The sequence below is a fragment of the Haemorhous mexicanus genome, chromosome 1, assembly GCF_027477595.1.
Source record: "Haemorhous mexicanus isolate bHaeMex1 chromosome 1, bHaeMex1.pri, whole genome shotgun sequence".
In the NCBI taxonomy this organism is placed as follows: domain Eukaryota; kingdom Metazoa; phylum Chordata; class Aves; order Passeriformes; family Fringillidae; genus Haemorhous; species Haemorhous mexicanus.
In genome coordinates, this window is record NC_082341.1 from 131,005,416 (window position 1) to 131,026,603 (window position 21,188).

The 21,188-nt window shown below is 37.0% G+C and overlaps 1 protein-coding gene across 1 annotated transcript in view; it reads left to right on the top strand.

Moving 5' to 3' along the window:
- The window catches only part of RALYL (RALY RNA binding protein like), a 185,433-nt gene that overhangs the window by 92,208 nt on the left and 72,037 nt on the right, over positions 1-21,188 (top strand). The gene's annotated exons all lie outside the window — the stretch shown is intronic.

Sequence of the window (21,188 nt, forward strand, 5' to 3'; positions counted from 1 at the left end):
CCTGGCCTTGAACACTTGCAGAGATGAGGCATCCACAACTTTTCTGGACACCTTGTTCCAGTGCCTCACCACCCCCACAGTAAAGAATTTCTTCATAATATCTAATCTAAACCTACTCTCTTTCATTTTGAAGCCATTATACCTTTTTCCATCACTACAAGCCCTTATAAAAAATCCCTCTCCAGCTTTCTTGCAGGCTCCCTTCAGGTACTGGAAGGCCACAATTAGATCACCCCTAAGCCATCCATTTTTCAGGATGAACAATCCAAATTCTCTTAGCCTGCATGCAGTGCTAAATTGTTCAGCACCGAGGCTGCTTAACAAACTGACACCTCAAAGGTTAGATGCAAATGAAGTTTGAGAAAAACCACAGTAGGTTACTAAAAAAAGTTTTTTCCAGACTTACAAAGATTTGTGTGCATTTTTAGATGGTTTTAAAAGCCAAATGCCTGGGTTCTATTAATTCAAAATAAGATCAGATATATTTTGTTTTATACATCTCTAAATTAAGGAAGCTGCATATACCTATATATGTCCATGTTTTGTGGCTGGTTTCTTTTCCAGTTTGTGCCATTTCTCATTGCTCTGGATGGTACAAAATCCTCTGAATGTATTAATCCCTCTGTATCAAAACTAAGCTGATTGCTAGCTGAGGCTTAAGAAGATAGTCCCATTGTAGCAGATATGTGCTGCCAGTATTTATCATCAGAATCCCCACAGAAGGTGTTTATTGTGGGCCATGTACTTCCAGGTTAATGCAATTTTTTCCCATAGCCACCTGTGATAAACACACCCCATACAGAAGGGAAAAAATCCTCTATCAGATCTCCAGGCAGACACACTCAGCTGCTCCTTCTGAACAAACATTCTCCTTGTCTGGAGTTCTGTAACTCTGAGAACAGAACTTTTCCTGGGGCAAGTTGATGGCTTCTATGGGGAGTTCATTTAAGGTAAAAGAGCTTTCATGTCAGGAGAGAAGTGTTTACCAGTTCTCCAGCGTTTATTGACAGGTGATCTTAGTCAGCTGTGAATTTAATCAGAGATGGTGTAGCAGCAGAGGCAAGGAATTTTCTATGCAGCTGTCCTTGGGTTCGGAAGACTATTTCATTCCTCCTTTGAGAACTTCATTACACTATTAGGAAGTATTAGAAATGTATAAGAGGAAGGAGAAGGATGAGAAAGTAAGACCTATGCATCACTCCATGACTCAGGTGGGAGAGGGGGAAGTGTTGCTCTCAGTTCCCAGGTGGGAGTTGGCAGAGGCTCACATGCATCCCACACATCGCAGCTTTCCTTTTCCAATGCTCTCTGTCTTTAGTCAATGCTGTGTTGATGACCTCAGAAGATCCCTCTGGCTTCCTTAATCCTACCAACAGATCCAAACTGCTTAGAAATAGCACCATAATTACATTAGTCATACAGTTTGACACCAGCATGGGAATTAAACTGTGCAAAGGCTTTTTCCTGTCTGTGCAGTGCAATTGTTATTTCTCTCATCAGAAGGCACATATCTCATTTATCATAATAACTTACTATGTTAAAAGTGCAGCAGTTTTAATTAATTACCATGCTAGAAATTTGAAATCAGATAGAAACATGTTTGACTAAGAAATTTACCATGATGTGGTTTTCTTCAAGTTATTTCCTTTAAAAGAGAGTGCTGGTGTACTGCCAATTTTTTGCCATCCTTTCCAGTTACAATAACTTTACAAAATCAAGTTTTCCTGAGGGCAGAATCTATCAATAGAATACTTTCACATGCTGAGAGAAATTACTCCCAGTTAACATTTCATCCAGTAGATTTATTCTGCTTTTTCTCAGGAACATTATTTTGCAACTATGATGAATTCTTACCACATCTTATTTATTGTTCTAACATCACATTAAAACAATAATAAATACTGAAATTTACTTTTATTATGTTCTTTGCAAATGGAATTACTGAATAAAGGTACTGGACCAGGAATATTCTAAGTGAATCTTAAAGGTTTGCAGTACATTTCTAACATATCATCATAACAAGCTTATATTTTTAATAAAAAATTTCTTCCCATTTTTTAACTTTTGTGAACTAATGCAACTGATCTGCAGTAGCAGCAAGAGCATTGTTCAATACAATGGCTTAAAAGAATTCTGGCTGCATTACAAATTCTGCCATCACTATAGCTAGTTTTGGATTACCCTGAATACCTAGCCATTATGTTTTTAATGTTATAGCAACACATGACAGGTTGGAACCTCCAAATATGATATTTATACTCTGTCATTTATTGCTGTTGTTAATGGTGAGCACTTGAACATGCAAGCAATTCTAAAAGAGAACTCACTGATCAAAGCCTTTTATACAGACAATCTCAACAATCCAAGTCTCCTGGCTTCTTCTTTCCCAAGAGATACTTGTTGGGCAATATGCTCAAAATTATTAATAATACTTTCCTGCCAAAATCATCAAAGCATTTAGTTAATCCAAATTTACATACTTTGCAGATGATTTTATTGGTGATCTGTGAAGGTAATTGTTCACCCTGATAAACCTGCTTTTAGAGAGACAAGAGACGTTATCGTCCTACATCAATTTTGTTTTCTTTATATTGAATGGGAATCAGAGATGAATAGAAAACTGCTGCACTCATAGCTAGTGAAATATGCACAATAGCAGCTACTGAGCATGAGAAAATTAATTCACATGTAAACATTTTTAGAGCAAAATTGGAAGAAAATATAAACAAGGTCTATATTTAAATTTTTTAACACTATTGTTGTTATAAACAAAGTAAAACATGCAATTTTTGAATTTATGTATACAACTTTTGAAATCTTGAATATATGTATGCATATTTTGAATCTTAGTATCTGCAGTAGAAACAAGTTCAAAGTTGCTCTAAGTAATTACTAATTTATTGTCAGAAAATTACAGGGCAATAAATAAACCCTGACATTTTTCATATGAGAACATAAGTCATGTTTGTTTTTTCATGTCAGAGGCTTAATCTTTTAGGGTACTAAAAGAAGATCTAGTGGTAAATATGCTAAGTCATAGCACAAGGGGCACCCATGCAGTCAGGAGGAACATGCCCAGAGCTCAGCCCAAGCATGATGTGAGTGGAACTGACAGGACTGGGTGCAGAGTCAGAGGGTGAAAAAGCGATGTTTAGAAAAAAGAGTCAAATGCAGTGTATTACTGATCACTAAGCTGCAAAATCCATGCTTTAACTCTTGACAAATTAAAACTTTTTAGTGTATCTATGTTGCTGAGGCAATTTATCACTGCATGACTTTATGTTGGCTATTCATAACTCCTTTACTAGAGCAGCTGGAAACAGCTCAATAATAAAAATATTTCTATTTTATTCCTGTCTTTGCTCCTGTGGAACTTCTCATTATCTGTGATTGCTAACAGCTCCTTCTTGTTTACCTTTATGGAGTTTATAGAGCACAAATGATAACTTGTTGTATTTTTCTTTCTTCTTGGTACACCACTTTGCTGCTGAGATGGCAGAAAGAGGTAATCACTGGAGTGTATGGGTGCAATTACTCTTTCTTTCTGATTTAGCACAGTATCACAAATTTGTTTATTTGGTAAGATCAAAATATGAAAAGTGCATAAAGGATATTTTTATGTTCATGAAACATGATATTTTAGATCATATAAAACAAGGCAATTTTTGTCGTATTTATTAACTTGTGTGTACAATAGAGTGAATTAGTTTGCCTTTGAAAAGCCTCTTTCTCTTGACTGTCACTATTTCTGTCTCTTCCAACCACCATCACAGCCTTTAGATCACTGTCAAAATTCTGGGTGTTTTCCCTGTTTCTTGGTAGTTAAAGTAATAGTATTTGAAATTCTGTGTCAGTTTTACAACCTTACACATAGTCATCCTTTAGTTGATTGCTGTTCCTTTAAGCAGAAGTACTAACACAAGAATAAATCCCTAAGCTTGATAAAAGCAAGGAACAGCAAAACTCTCTTAGCTAAATTTCAATTTCACAGGTACAAGCATTTTAGATATTAGGAATAAATGAAGAACCAGTTCTCTTCTTTTGAACTAATTCTGTTTCTAGTATAACTAAATGACATGCTCCAGTGCCCACGCTTCCTATGCCAAATGGATTTTCTCTTCAGCTTTTACAGTTTTAATATCTGAGATTTCTCAAATGCACACCTATAATTTGGGTTTTTTTATTGCTTTCAGGGTGCCATTTGGGAAGACTCTGTCCTTTTCTTTGGTCACCATGCTAACAATTATTATCTAAGGTTACAGATGAAGTATAAGTATGTTCATGAGGGAGATTAATGGTGTTAAGATGAGGAAAAAAAACTGCTGTCAGCAACAAGCTCATGATCAGAAAGGAAAGAGTAAGCTAGTGGTTTCCTACTTTTCCTTTTTAATCACCTGTTGACAAGGCCTTCAGTTTATTATCTTGTTTCTAATCTTTTTCAAAATGTCAGAAAGACTCATAAGTATGTCATAGGTTAAGATTCCTGAACTGCAGTGAGCTTTTTTTCAGTACTTTCACAGAAGAAAGTTAACAAGCCCTTACTTTATGTCCTAGTTAAAATGGCAGAGAGTGCAGAATGCAGTTTCAAGAACTTATATCTATATGACAAATTTAAAGAAACTGTGTAAAAAGAGAAACTCTTCAAAGTTAATTGTTAAAGCCTTATTCCAATGGCCATTTTCTTTCCAAGGTGTTTACAGATTTGACTTTTCTCCTAAAATATATTCTTGGTTCAATTGTAATTTAAAAAAAAATCAAATAGCAGCAATAATCCATTTCATCTCACTGGAGTTAGTTAAAGAAAGAAAAGCTGGTCTCTTTCCCTCAATTACTGTGAAAGAACCTAAACCCAAAGGCCCAAAATATGTGAATACAGTCAAGTGCTTGGACATTTTTTTAGGAATAAAGCCATGTGACACATTTCACATATCCCAGAAATCTGAAGGGTAGTGCCATGAGGTTCAGAAATGGACTGCAGGAGCAACTCTGTATATGTCCTTTTTACTCCAGCTGTGGACTGCAAGTTGCACTAATACAGCATCTTTGGTTAGTCATCTGTATTCCCTACCCAGAATTTGATTATCCAGCCCCCATATGGCAGCTCAAGCTCACTGCAGACACACCTCAGAGACAAAAGGCACCTTGAGTCTTTCACAAACTGTTGTTGATTATATCTGTGTTATCATGCAGCAATGGGCACAGGAATCAATTCTATTTGTAATATTCAAATTTTTGCCAATTATTTTCTTTTCAGTTTCATGTGGAGCAATATAGGAGAGAATAAAGGAAAATATGGAATGGTGGGGGGGGGCTTTGTTGAGGGTCTGATATTTTTTTAATGGCTTGGCAATTTGTCTTTTGGAGTAATCAGTATAGAAACATGCATACCTGAAAAATTAAATAATATGTCTTTGTCTTTCATTGCTCAGCTGATGAAGCCATTGGGGCAAATGGAAACTATTGCACAGCTAAAAGTATTTTTAGTTTTGACAAAGCTACAACCTAGCTGTAGAGAGATAGCTCTGGTATATTTTAAACCAGCTTAGTGTTTCATCTCTTGGGTTTGGATTGTAGCTCAGGTATGGCCATGTCAGTAAAAGGAAGCTGCTGCTATTGTTGATTTGCTGTGTTTTCTGCTGAACTCTGCCATGCAGTCACAGTGTCAATAGGTCAATATTTCAATTAGCATAGGAGACACCTGTGTGAAATATTCCTGGCTTTTTGGACACACTGGCACTTCCCCAGTGCTTCACTGCCACTGTGCCAACACGTGTTTCTGCTGGATAAAGCAGACTCCAGCCATGGCAGCACCTGTGAGCACAAGGGATGGGAGACTCCTGGATGGGGCTGCCAGGGGTCCACATGGTTCCAGTGTCTCATGACAAAGGGGCTGTGGGGTACAAAAAGGGGAGTCCCAAGCATCAAAGGAGACACCATGTGCTCCAAGGTGGCACAATAAATATGTAATCTCATGGCCCAATATGACCTTGTTTCTGGCAGTCGTGGATACAGATTTTTCCAGGGAAACCTGTCAAACAAGTTGGGTCTTCACAATATGGATAGCCTTCATGTAAGTTTGGCTTTTATGTAGCTCACTAAGAGAAAAGACCAATTTTTCAGGAGTGATTGCATACAATGAGACCTGTTCTTGAGAATAAAAAAGGAAATAAAGAGTGCTGACATTTGCAGATATGTCTGTAGGAGAAACATGGGGAAAAAGAGATGAATTTTGAAAGTAAATAAAAACTGCACTCTTCCTAATACAAGCAGTTCTCTACTTCTGTTTTGTTATTTGTCATTATGTTGGGGTTTTTTTGTAATACTGACATGTAAATTGATACCCAGATTAATGACTGAAAGAATTTTTTTCCAAAACTCAGTTTTTGGGCTATGCTACCCATTAGTTAGCAGGGCTATGTCTTCTCCATTGCATGTTTGACAGAACTGTGGATCTTTTACTTCTTACCTCTGCTGACAGTACAGGGATTTAACAATGAACGTTCCATCTGTGGGTTTTTTTTTTAATGAAACAATGAAATAATTTATTGAGTAATTTATTGATTAAGCAAATATAAATATACCTAGTAAAAAGTAGAATAAAATATTTTTTTATTAAAAATACTGTGTATTTAATTAATATTAAACTTTAAAAATTGGTGCTGATGTGTATTTTCGAAGATCTGTAAATAAAAATTGTATCTGACCTTTGAACAGATTCCTTTCATTGCTGTGTTGTCAGTGACTGAACGACAGAAGTGACTGCATGAGCAAAAGATCTATGATTCACCTCTCTCCCAGTATCATCCTATATCAGAACAGAGGTTCATACTTTTAGCAGAACAGCAAAAGCAAACACGAGTAAAATCTCCCACACTATTCTGCAGAGACTGCATTCTGTAAAACTGCAAAATTTTGCCAAATGTAGATATAAAATTTAAAATATTAATGTTTAAGCTATATAGGTATATTAAGTATATTTACACCTCTATAATGGTAGCTTTCCCAGTGTCTTCTGCTTTTGGTACACCGATTTCATTTTTACTATTTCTTTCATTTTAAAAAGAATTAAATAAAATTAATTCTTTGTGATAGCTAGAACCTTTATTAGAGAAACTTGGAATCTGGTAGTCTGCATAAGTGGGATGCTTTCCATATGCAAATGCTCTACCAGTTAGCTCTCTTGATAATGCATGAAAAATACATTCAGGTATTTGCAAATGCAAGATTGCATGCACACACCATAAAACTTTGTTACACAGTTCTGTGAAAATCAAGACCTCAGTTTCATCCTCTGAGTCCTAAGGGATGCCTGTGCCAGGCTAGATAATTTCTGCATCCACGCTGCTGTGATTCTCTGTCACACATGCCAGAGATTTTTTCGCAGACTCATATGTGAGCTGCCTGAGAAGCACCCAGAGGTATGGAGAAAGGCAGAAGTAAAGCAGGATGTACCCAGTTTATGAACATTATCAGACCTGAGTGGAATATTTATATTCTTAATGAGATGCTCTTATTTCACTTGCCCTCCTGTTCCTCATCTACTCTGCAACAGGCTGTACCCCGTGTGACAGCTGAAGTTGTCACATGGGGTGTGTGTCAGTGACAGCACTAATCCCTGCCACGCCTGCCCTCACTCGTTGTTCTGACATGGCAGCTATATCATTTCACTTTTGCTTGGCATCCTAGCAGAAAAAAATGTGCTGTGCACCATCCATCATGACTGTCCTTGTGAGCATGTGTCACCAGGGGTATCATATCCCGAAAAATCTGCTGAACCTAAAACTGAGCCATGTTATCTGCAAATGGGTTTTGTCTTCCTGTGGGGATAGATCTTCAGCAGTATCACTCACCTCTCCAAACTGTGCATGTATCAGAGAAAACAAACAAAGAGATCTTAATTTAGAAAGTACAGCTAGATAGTAATTATTCTGTTGGCATGTTTATTTTATATATCTTGGAATGAGGGATTTACAGATTTTCAATATCTGAACAGGATTTGAGGACCTGTGATCTCTAAAATGAAGTAGGTTTGAGTACTGTTTTAATTTAAGAGAGGTGTCAAATATTGAACTAATTATTTGAATGTAAGTAAAGCAAATATGGACCTTTCTCTCTTACTTACTGCAAACAGAACAAGAGTTAGAACAGACTCTATTTCCAGACCAACTTAAATGAAAAACTGTAAGAAAACATGAATAGACTCTAAACTGTATTGCATTCCTGACACATCAGAACTTGGGGATACCTTGAAGTGAGCGCTAGATTTCTGGTAAGTAACTGATAATTCATCTTGGCCCAATCCTCTTGTATGAGCTGAAGCTAAGAAGCATTTCCATGTTCTGATTCATGACTTTTTTTAATTAGCTCAGCCTTTTGAATTCTTTAAAGTGTGTGGTGGGGGCGGGGAAAGGCTTTTGAGGAATAAAAACCAAAATAAAGAGCATAATTTGCATCCAACAATGTTTAATTGTCATTAAAGGGTTAATTTTCCATTGATCTTGCAGCTTCTGTGCTGGTGACTCAGTACTCTAGTGAATGGCATAAAATGAAGCAATGAACGAAGAAATGTACTGCAATTTATTGCTTCCCAATGTTATTTTATGTCCTTGTGGATCACTGTATAAGAGGAGATGGAGCTGAGGGTGGGAGGCAGCTGTTGCAAGGACAGCAGTGCAGTCCTGCATGGACCAGACTGACTGCACTGCACAGGTTACACAATGCCATGTGCTCAAGCACAGCCATGCTCTGTGAAACACATTTTCCATTGATACAGGTGCAAACATCACAGAACCCGATGGAATTTCCCATTGTCACTTTTGGAACATGTCCATTACAGGCCACAGTATCCTGAACCCCTGGGGGGCTTTATTGCTGGATACACATTTTCCTTTTCCCTAAAATAAAGCAGCTTGGGTTGACAGCGATCACATGAATGAGCAAGACACAAATGAAAAAGGCAAAAACCTTCTTCCTTCTGACTGGAGTTTATTAACTCCAAGTCAGTAAGTTAAAACAAAAGCAAACAAACAAATAAAAAAGACTTACTGTTCAGATTATCATAAAATATACAATTGATTAGTGAAAAGTAACAATACTGACCTAAACCTGATTTTATCGAAGACTTGAAGGGAAGGTTACACTAACAATAAGAGCCTAAGCTCTCATCCAAACTTTTGTCCTCTCTTTTATCAACACTGCTTTTCCATTCTGACCTAATTGCTTGGAAAATAGGTAAAAATATTTTTAAGTATGGAATTCTAAATTCTTTTAAGATTCATAAGTAGTGTCTGGCAACATGAAAAAGTTGTAAGGTTGGGATTACAGCCAGAGCACAGGTTAGCACAGCTGGTTGCAAGCTGTTGGGCCAATATGTATCAGACCAGCATATATATTTTTAAAGGTTTAGATGTATCTTTGGCTTTGCTTGAAAGAAAAAAAAAAAAAAAACCAAAAAGCAAACTCATGTTGTTAACAGCAGTGTCCTAGAAGGAGTTAAACACAAGCAAGAGATTAGTAGACAGTATGCTGAAGCATTGTGTTGAATCACATTCATTTTTATTCAGAAGGATCATTCAGCCCATTGTTCTCCTCTGGCCATTCTGTTTGTTGCAATGTAAGATTTAGGGATCTTATTTACTCTTAAAATAAATTAAAATAGCAATGCTAGAGCTTTAAAAATCTGCCTGCATCTTTCATCTCTCCTTGTACTCCCTAACTCATTTTAATGACAAGCATGAGATTAGTGGTTTATGCAGTATGTCCAGAAGATTAATGTTTCCAGGTGATCTTGGAGAGCTGTTTCATTTGAACAGCCACCAGAATTTCTTTTTGCACAGAGTAGGGAAAGAAAAAAAAAAAAAAAAAGAAACAAATAATCTAACCATCTAAAAGCTGCAGGTACTGAGATTTAAGATAGATCCTTGACACTTTCCTTTAGCAATAATGCTAGATAAGAATTGCAGATTTGGTATTTCTGAGACTAAGGCATGTTTTGTTTTCTATTTAAAAGCAATTGGTTCCAGCATCAACTTCAATACAATAATTTAATGCTGGATTCAGGCATTCAATATTCCTTAGTGTTCCTATGTAATCTTTGATTTTCAGAAACTACGTGATAAAGATGATATGCAAACTTGGCAAGACATTTTCCAGGTGAAAAAATACATGCTTCTATTGCAAATGTTTTCACACACAAGTATACACATACAAATATATAAAGGAAAAGGAAAATGCAATTACTTTGGGTAGGGATTTGCAAAGTGGGTGGAAATTTGATTGGGGGTGAGGATTGTGCCTGTTTTAACTTCATAATGAAGTTGCAGAAAAAATGCTATAGCTTCCAATGAGACCCAAAGCAAAAATAAGGATTCTGAACTCCTTAAAGGAATCTAAGTCCAAAATGCCTTCATGGAAGCAAATGTCCACCTGGTGTTCACTATCTTGTCTAGCTTTATGTATTTCTTATCCCAATTACAGTAGTTTCCAAAGCCTTTTTACAAACATCTCTGATGTGTGTTTATGTGCAGCTTGCCCAAAATAATCACATTCTGAAAAAAAATTGGAAGTCTCGTGGTCCTACAGATTTCTGGGGAGAAGAATTAATTCAGAGTGAGGCAGTTCTTGGTTTCTATGATTTCTGAGCCAAATTACATATTTGCTTTGTGGATAAAAAAATAGACAGTTTTATGGAAAAGCTGGCTTAGACGGAAAATGTTACTAGGAAGCATAGAAGAACACGAACCCAATTAACATAAAAAGTAGGGAATGTTCAGTGAGAGCTTCACTAGCACTGTGTACTAATGTGCATGGTAATTATACCTTTTCTTCTTTGAAATTCAACTGAAATATGTCATGTGGTCCTTTTGGTAATACTTTTGATATTGAGACCTGATTTAATGAGGTTCAAATAATTATTTTATTTCATAATAGCATTTTTAGCAAGCTACTACATTTTTTCCTGTTATTGATTATTTCTATATGCAAATTTATGTCATTGATAATACGTAGTACCTTAAACCATTTGTAAGAGAACCTCTGAAGCAGCATGTAAAGTATACTTGTATGCAACACCAAATGTAGAAATACAGAAGTAAACATCAGAAGTCCAATAAATTGCATGGAGAATGATGATGTTTTGTGTTTCAACAAAGGGTTTCTGACATGACTTTTGCTATTTTTGTTATTACTGATGAGTGAAATAGTGTTTGAAAAAGGATTTGAGGCAGTTAAGAGGAGGGGAAATATAAGGTCTAAACAAAGCTCACTTTTTGTCAAGAAACATTTTTTCATTTAAAAATGCACCAATATGATATATCAGCAAGAACAGAGTAACAGGACATTTACTCAGTAAGACTATTTGAAATTGATTTCTGGTTCCAGCTCCTAACAGTTAGGTACTGACAAAATCAGTAAGGCAAGAAAGATAAAACATCATGCTTTAGGTCTTAAAGTAATCCTAAACTGCTATGCATTTTAGGAGGAGAATCATGCTGAGATGATAAGAGAATGGAGGGAAAATAATCTTATTTCTACCTAGTTTGTGGTTCTTGTGTCTTCTTCCAAAGTATTTGGGGCTGCTGAAGGCAGAAAATTACAGTATATCAAGCATCAATCTGACAAGACATAGCATTTTCTCTATTCCTATCAACTTTTCTATTTTCCTAACAAGAATGCCGCTGAGATAGAAATAAAACAACAGTGCATGTCATTCATTTTGAAGATTTTTGGTGTTTGCAATTTTTAAATGCCTTGCTTTTGCAATAGACCTCCATGTTTTTGCTGTCTGGTCACTGAATGGAATCCACTGAGCAACTTCAAAAGCTGCCAGTGAAACAGAGTTAGAACATGGTCAGGACCTAAGCATTGCTGTGAAGGAAATTTTGGGTTTGGCATAGCTTATTTTGCATATCACCTCCACCATAAAATTTCATTCCATGTGCCAAATTTCAATGGAATTATCTCCACTTTATCTTGTTTATGTTACTGCTATATTATTTTATAATACAAAACCTATCATATTTATATTTATATTTATATTTATATTTATATTTATATTTATATTTATATTTATATTTATATTTATATTTATATTTATATTTATATTTATTATTGCATAATACTAAAACTATAATAGCATTAAGGCAATATTTATAGTTTCTCCATGATAAGGCATGAGATAATACAGTAGCTGTCCATCATATGATTTACAATGTTTGTATTACAAAGACAAAACTTTTCAGGACTGTATTATGAGATATATTGGATACAAGGAATTTTTTTTCTCAATGATAGTGGTGAAGCACTGCACAGGTTGCCCAGAGAGGTTGTGGATGTCCCAATGCTGGAAGTGTTCAAGGCTAGCTTGGGCAAGATTTTGAGCAACCCGATCTAGTGAAAGATGTCCCTTCCCATGGCAGGAGAGTTGGACAACCTGATGTTTAAAGCTCCCTTCCAACATACATTTTTGTATATTTCTATGAGTGTATAATATGGGGCACAAGTTTTCATAAAGCTAACACTGGAAAGAAAATGCTAGAAGACATGCTATGCAATGCCAAAGTAAACTCAGAGCTTGAAAAGATCCTCCCTCTATAGATCTCTAAATCCACAAAACCTGGAACATGAGAATCATGAGCTGAAAGAGAGTGTATAGAAAGGAGAGTTGAACAGCTGAAATTAGTTGAGAGTAATTGCTTTGAGTCAATAGGTGTTTTCAAGTGGGACCAACAGGAAAGCCTGCATCTTAGATCATCTGAGAAGCCAAGAATGGTGAAGACTAGACATAAGATTTCATGTCAGAGAATGAGAGTAAAACCAGAGAGGAATATTATTGGAAAGTGTTGAAAGTGCATTTGGGGCTGCAGATGTCCATTTCTGTCACCCCCACCAGCTTCCTTGATCAGTGAACACCATTGCTCAAGATTCAGTGAAATCCACTGCAGGATTCCTCTCTGATCTGTTGTAAGCCTGAATGAAAGCCTCTAGCCTGTGGGAATACCTTCAAGGTCAGACTTCAACTTGGAGGTTTTGACAGCAAAGTTCAGGGTATTGAACATACCAACCCCTCAGTGATGACTGAAATGCTGATCCCAGCCAGCCTTTCAGAGAGACACACTCACTCACACCTAACAGCAATTTGAAGGTGTCCATCAGTGTTTTCTACCCCAAACCATCACCTACTGCCTCTGCTCCCTGGTCCTGGAGTTGCTGAAACCTCCTGCCCAAACCAGGAAAGGTCCCAGGCTGCAACATGCAGAATGACATGTGCATTGCAAAGTCTCTCTCTGGAAGCCACTCTGCCTGCAATGCCCAGAGAGCCTTGGCCTCATTCCCTTTGCATTATGAGAAAATGCACTCCACGTGTAAGCAAATTTTGTTTTAGTGTTCAAGAAATATGATTAACAAGTGCAGATAATGCTGGTAATTTTTTGGAAAATGTTGTAATTGTGATTGCTATTTTAGGGGAAAAAAAGTTCCTCATGTTTGAGTTAATAAAGTTGACCCTCTGCAGGAGAAATAGTGAGTAAGACAAAAGGATTGGGGCAATGGGGATTTTGAACTCTTTTGTACACTACAGATTTCAATTGTCATGAAAAACTATTGCTAGGAGCATGAAGTTAACCGCAGTAAGAGAGTCAGATGAATGGCCATGGGGCAGAGAATGTAGCCAAGTATTAGAAGAGAGAGAGAGAAAAAATGTAGTCTGAGGACAAGTTGAAAATTACCAAGATTCAGGGCATGTTCCCTAGAATAAATCATATTGAAATCTGAAAGAAGTAGATGAGGGACTTTCATACTCTATCCCCACCACACTCTTTAATGTTTCTGCTTGGGGCTAATTGCAGTGCTGAGAAACTCAGACATCCAGTCAACACGAAGCTTTGTCTGAGTCTCATGGTAATAACTATCTTTTGTTATCAGAGAAGAGCAGCAGAGTTTGTTGCCTGCTGCCTTGTAATGATTGCACTTGATCTGAAAGAATACAGATGCTCTATATTTTATTTGTAAACAGCATCTTTACTGTGATCAAGAGAAAGCAAAGATAATCCTTGCACTCCTCACTGTCTGGGAAAAAAAAAGCTGTAAATCAAGGACTGTTTCCCATTAACAACAGTGAGAAGGTAGAAGTGAAAACAGGGTTTGCAATCATATGAGACTCCTTGCTTGAACTCTCTTTGTTGGTTCATTTTCTTGCTGGCTAGGCTTACATAAAAACTGTTTCTTTTTTTCTGAAGACAGCAGAAAGTTCCTGATGTACTTTTCTGTTGCTTTCTTTTACCCTCATGGCAATAGTAATTATCTGCATGTGCATAATTTACTAGTCCACGTGTTAAACAAGTACCTAGTAGAAATCTTGCTCTGTGGGTGAGAAACAGAAGCTGCAAGCCTGATTAAATTAAAAGGATCTTCTTACAGGAAGATCATACTTGCCTGCATCTATAATTTGGCTCTGGTGGGGTGAAACACATGTGTGACTGTCACCTTCATGGCTGCCATGGCACAAACCAGGCTGTGTTTCTACAGCAAACACCCCAACCCCCACTGCTCTTACAGAGCTGGTCTGCAGATGTGGCTATGACCATGGCCATATAGTCCCTTTGAAGCTGAATCTGATTCTCTTGCATCTGCAAGTCTCGAGCTTCCTGCAGAGGAATGCACAAGCCCTGTGCAGAGGAGGAGGAGTGGGCAGGATTGCCAGCAACAGGGCTGCTGTCCTTCCCGTAGGAATCCCTTCACAAGGCACGCCAGATTCTCTTTGGTGCTCCTTCCCCTGCAGCCCAGTACCCATGGGGGACTCCTGCCACATCACAGTAATTCCTCTGCAAAAATTCAAGCACCAGAAGATAAGTAGTTTGTAGGGTCGTGGCCATAGATTCTTCAGTCACAGTGGAGTCCATGGACAGTCAGTCCAAGAGCACAAATAAGCATTCTCCCCTTCCCCCAGCAGAACTGATGCCTCTCCCTAGGTATGGACATGGATCACTTCTGATGGCACAACCAATAGGGCCAGGAAGCTTGGTCCAGATTGTGGTGTTACTTGGGGTGGGTGGTGCAGGGATGGCAGCAAACAGACAAAAACCAAGGCAGACCAATGCTCCCCCGCAGCTGTGGAGTACATTGGCATCAATTCTGGAGCTGAGAGGCTGCTGTCTCCAGGGCTCTGAAGGAATGATGTGTGATGGGCATACAGACAGCACAGGATTCCCCTTTTAGCTGTCCTGCTTGTCGCCTGTCCTCACACCAACCCAATTCCCTGGGGAACAGAAAAAATTTCCTGCAAGACGGCTCCTGACACTTTTGCTACTGAATGGTTTTAAGAATGATAGCTTATATAATCCTATAGCCTCATTTCATTTTAGCAGTATTTAAGGAAAGAAGAAATGGTTGAACAAAGCAATTTTATATACTATTCAACAAGCAGCTCTTTCTGTATGAAGCATTAACAATAGCTGTCATCTCTGCACAAAAAAAGGCTTCCAATTACTTCAATGCTAAGAGAAAATCCAAATAATGAGAGTCCCACAAGAATTTTTATTACCATTATGGAAAAGGAAAAGGTGTGACCCTGAGCTCCATTTAATATTTTACTAGCCTTGAGAATCAATTTGAGCTTGTGTTCAATTTTCTGGAAAGTTTCGTCTTTACAGCTGTACAATTTGGGCATATAATGGAAGAGAACAGAGAGCTGTCCTTTCCTCTCTGCTTTTTTCACATGCTAGAGATGGGGAAAAGGGGGGAGATGACATGTAATCAATAGAACATATAAAGAAAAAAGGAAGTTTATGATATAAAAAAATGTCATATGACTTCTTTAAAATTTCTTTAGCAAGTAGCAGGGAAATTTATAAGACTAGTAGATGGAAGAGTATAAAAGATAGATTAGCCTTAGCTTTTCTTGTGTACAATTATGTTATAAGCCATATGGCTACAAGCTTTCTCTAAATTGCATCTACCTCTTGGTCTTTCTCTTCTATCCCAAATACTTTCTGTCATCTGAAAGAGGAAAAAATGCATTCTGGTCTCTCTCTATCAATACCTCCTTCTTATATAGATTGCAAACTCACCCTGTGAATTCCTTCTTATATCCTAATTTAAATTACCATCTCTTTCATTAAATATTGATCTACTTCCAGCTTATCTGGAAATACACAATGATACATTTTTTATTGAAAATTTAAGTCAAATAAATGTAGAATTGTTCAAGGAATGTCTTCATTTCTGTAACCATTCACAAGAATGTGTGGAAGAACATCTGATGAAACATGTCTTAGAAAATCATCTTTTGAGCTCTAAAGGTACTTGGAGTTTTCTTGGATCCAGGTTTTGGTTTCCAGTCTTTCTGACGTGGAGCCCACACTCAGAGGTCACATCCTTAATATTAAATTATAGGTACATGGCTCAGTTCTCTTTCACGGGGTGAAATTCTTGCAGTGGTCTCTAGCTCATGTCCATTCTCTACCTATATCTAGAAAGGCATGGGACAGTACTTGTAAACTGTGGCTAAAAGTCATGGTAAGAAACAAGTTAACAATTTAACACAAAAAGAGTGCTCACGCCTTGAAGGGCTTCATTTAATTTTGTAGGTTAGATGTAGCCTGAGACATGGGCTCTGGATCATCAGCAGAAAGCCTCAAAATCCCCATTTTCATTAACTGAGTTAGTGCCTGTTGAAGCTTCCTGTTTATGGCATTTGTTTTTGTGAAACAAAATTATTTTTATTTTGTTTTCTTCTTTTAAATAACACTTTTAAAAGAATCTGAAGGGTAAGGATACCAAGAAATGCTGAAATACTCCTAAGGTATGAATGCTCTTTAGGTACCATTGCTTGCACTTACAAAGATGTTTTAGGTCAGCTGTTGTCTTCAGGACCAGATTCTCAGATTATTTGCTGGGGAATCTGGGAGCAAAGCACAAGGACTAGCAGACACAGCTTCTTCAAAGATGGGATGTTCATGTCTGGAGAAGGTAGGCTGTCAACAGTAGGAGATGGTGATAGAAAAAATGTAGATCATGCTGTGTTGAGTTGTCTTTTCAGACAACTTTTTGTAGCCACTCAATACAATAAGTGCCCTTCTAAAATGGTAATCATGCTCTTTTTAAATTATTTTTATGTTTTGTCATTGATCACCAGGCATTTTCAATACAATCACAAATAAAAATACCATTCTCAAAATCAGATCTATTCTGCTGATGACATACAACCTTGAATGAAATCTAAATCTCATTCTTTGACTAAGGTCTGCCATGGTAAGAGGAAAGTATAGAACTAAAAATTAATTTCTTTTGATAAAGAATGTAATTTCATTTGATTCTGAAAGCACATAAGACCAGGATGCTGCATTATGACATGTTGTTTTCTGCATATTCACTTTTATATTCATAGTGTTTCCATAGTATTTTGAATCGCAGTGATGAATTTATCTTGGTATTGATATCTAAGTGATCATTTCTAGTATACAAGCTGAGAAAATAATGTCTCTGGGCTGCTCCATTCCCACATAGGAAGGAGGCCTGTGAAGCCCTCTCTTCTCCAGGCTGAACAGCCCCAGTCCTCTTAGCCTGTCTTCATAGGGGAGGTGCTCCGTCCCTCTGATCATCTTGGTGGCCCTCCCCTAGACTCGCTTAAAAAGACCCACATCCTTACTCTGGGAGCCCAGAGCTGGACACAGTGCTTTGAGAGCAGAGCAGAGCAGAGAGGCAGGATCCCCTCCCTTGCCCTGCTGGCCACACTGCTTTTGATGAAGCCCAGGTTACAGCTGGCTTTCTGTAACCTGGGCTTCACACATTACCAGGTCACATCAAGCTTCTCATCTTCACCCCCTAATCCTGTTCTCAATCTGTTCTCCACCCAGTCTGTGTTAGTTCTTGGGATTGCCCAGACCCAGGTTCAGGACCTTGAACTTGGCCTTGTTGAACTTCATAAGGTTCACACGGGTCCACTTCTCATGCCTATTAAGGTCTCTCCAGATGGCATCCCTTGCCTCCAGTGTCCACACAGCTTGGTGTCATCAGCAAACCTGCTGAGGGTGCACTCAATGCCACTGTCTGTGTTGCCAAGAAAGATGTTAAACTGCACCAGTCCCAATACTGATCCCCAAGAAATGCCACTTGTCGGTGGTCTTCAGTAGAAAATCTACCCATTTAATACATTTTTGAGTGTGACCATGAGCCATTTCTATATCCATCAGGTGCCAATTAATCAAATCTATGCCTCTCCAGAAGAAATGTCTGTGAATGTCTGTGTCCCTTGTGAAGGAAATTGTCTGGTACATATTCATGTACAAGTGTAGTAGCTAATTTGACAGCCTAAGGAGTGATATGTTTCTGCATTCCTTGGGGTGGAATCATTAGCACAGGTAAATCTCTTTGCTGCTGACAGCAAATTTATTTGACACAGAGTTTATGATCTAGTAGATGTAAATGTCTGCTGTGAAACCAATGATGAATGAAGGAAGAGAACAGCTTATCTCACAAGATTTCCAGTTGGGATAGAAATAATCTATCTTGCGAAATGTTGACAAGTTCACTTCTAATCTTAGTCAGAAAATTGAGGCTGGGAGAGATAGTGCTAAAAAAATAATGGGGTGAAAATCTTTTCTAACTTTTCAAAGCATTTCCTATATTCATTCTTAACTTGCTACAAAGTGCTTAGGGAGTTGCAGAGCTATTCAATCACTTTCATATTAAAAGAAAAGCCCCATGTGCACAGCTTTTCTAAGAACTATTTCCTGTGCTAAAGAGAATTTTGGGCTATTACTATCTGTATAAAGTAGTTCACTGTTTAGAGATTTATTTAAATGTGAAGGAATCTTAACTGATTCTGAACAGCTTTGCCACTGTGCCTCTTACAGTGTCACCTTTCTGACATTTTGGATTGAAATAAAGAGAACACATAACTAACAGCCCTTAGCCTTCTACACTACTCAACTTTTCTAAAAGTGGGTTTTGTAGAGCTGCTAATGTAGGTCTATAAGAACAGTCATCAAGGTAGCATTGATCTGTCCCAGGAGGATATGATAAAGTTTTTAAAATCTGGGTATAATATATATGGGTTTTTAAAATAAGGGTATAAGATATATCTCTGAAACAGTAGCAGATGAGACATGAAAAATATGTGAAGATTATTGTATTGTGAAAAGGGTACCTTAGATATTTCCCAAGAGCAGATTATATAATTCTACTTTATTTTTCCTAAAAATCTGTCCAGCTTCTAGTTGGAGATGGTGAAAGCCAACACAGTCAATGACCTTAAACTGACATATAAAGAGAGTATGAAAAGGTCTAATTATTGCAAAGGTCACAGGATGAAAATTGTGTTTCAATTCTGTTGTTTCCAGGAGCCGATGGAAATGCAACAGAGCTATCAAAATTCCTCAGTGGCTTTCAGAAATGCTCGGTGTTTACTCTGTGGATTCAACATATTAGAATTTATATATCTTGAAATAAGGGCATCATAGTTGAACTTATAATGAAAATTGAAGACAAAAATAGTATATATTTAATAAAGCACTTGCTAAAATTAAGGGAAGGAAAGCATTTTAAGGAGTCATGAAAACTGTAGACAAATATTTCTCCAATTTCAGAGAGGTAGATGAAACAAAAAATTTATTATTTTATGAAAAATTATGATTTAATAGTAATACAGCTCCTACAGAAGAAACTGCAGGAACATTTAATACCAAAATACTTTATATAAGGCAAATTTTACTTAAGTATTTTATACTATATAGTTCTACATAAAAGCATTTTATATCTGGTCCTTGTATAGTTTTAAATACAGGTTGACTGAGCCCAAAATATGCAAAATAGGTGTAAAATTTTAAAAATTCTTTTAAATATTTCCATTGCCAAAATATTTTCTGTCAAAAAGAATTCTAAGGGACATGCATTTTCAATAATTCTCATTATTAAAAAAGGTCAGATTGGGAGTTTTTTATTAATTTTGTGTGAAATAAAAATATCCAGTCAATAAGTCTCAGGCTTTTGAGGTCAAAAAAAAAAAAAGTTTGAGCTTTTAGCATCACTGCTAAAACACTGGACTGTGTTTATCCCCACTCCTACACCTTATCTTTCTACATCTCCCTCCACCACAGTTAATTTCAGTGTAAAATAGACTTTTCAGGTTAAAATAGACTTTACTGAAAACACGTTTTCTTGCAAGTCTCAACCACCACTTGATTCCACATTTAATAGGATATGATGGTCTGTCACAGCAATTTTACACTGAAATAATTCTGATGAGTTTGTTGACTGTTACTCTTTTTTATATTATTGAAGCTGAGAAGAGATTTTGCTGCAGCATCCCTCAAATTGTATGAAATTTATTTCCTAAACAAAAGTTTCACTTTATCCATGTGATTCGGTGTAAAGTCAACTTTGCAACATTTAATCAGAGTGGAGGAGCTTTTTAATATAGATTTATTTTTATACAGATAGCTTCCTAAATTTGTTTTTATACAGATAGCTTCCTAAACTCAGTGGGGAAGGTATTCCCCACTGAGGGGTCACTGCTTTTTCCACATATAACTATTCTAGCTATCATAATGAGACATCTATCTCCTGGTATGTCTTTGAGTAAGATTCAAATGAAGAGACAAATTTGAGAACAAAAATAATGTCTGTAGACATTATATCTCTATATCAAGCTTATATCTATGTAAGGTTGACTTTCTTTTATATATCAAGCATAAATTTACAGGTAGAATATAAGTGAACTTTCAAAGCATTCACAAGATTTCTGATCTTGTTGAGAATAAGTATCTGCTTAAGAGAAAACATTTGCAAACACAGATTTTCTCATTCTCCAAGGAGAGATGCATTTGGGATGGGAAATAGATACTTTCTGAGTGGATGATAGAGTAGCAGTTAAAGATCAGTGTGAATTTTTTTAGCTCCTAAAGGGGAGCTCTTCAGAAAATAGCAGTCCTCCCCAACAGATTTTGATTTGAGATCATAGTTTATTTCACCATCTAAGCTACCATCTAAATTTTCTGTATTAGAAATACATTATTGGCTTCACCAAGTAGAAACTTGTGTGTTTAAAAAATGTCATTTCTCTCTGTTAACAATAATTTGCCTAAATTCCTCATGCATTACAGTAAAATTTTTTTTTGAAAGCTTTACAGCATCAGTTCAGAAGAGGTAGAAACTAGACTAGTGTTATAGGTATGCTGTCCATTTTTACTGCT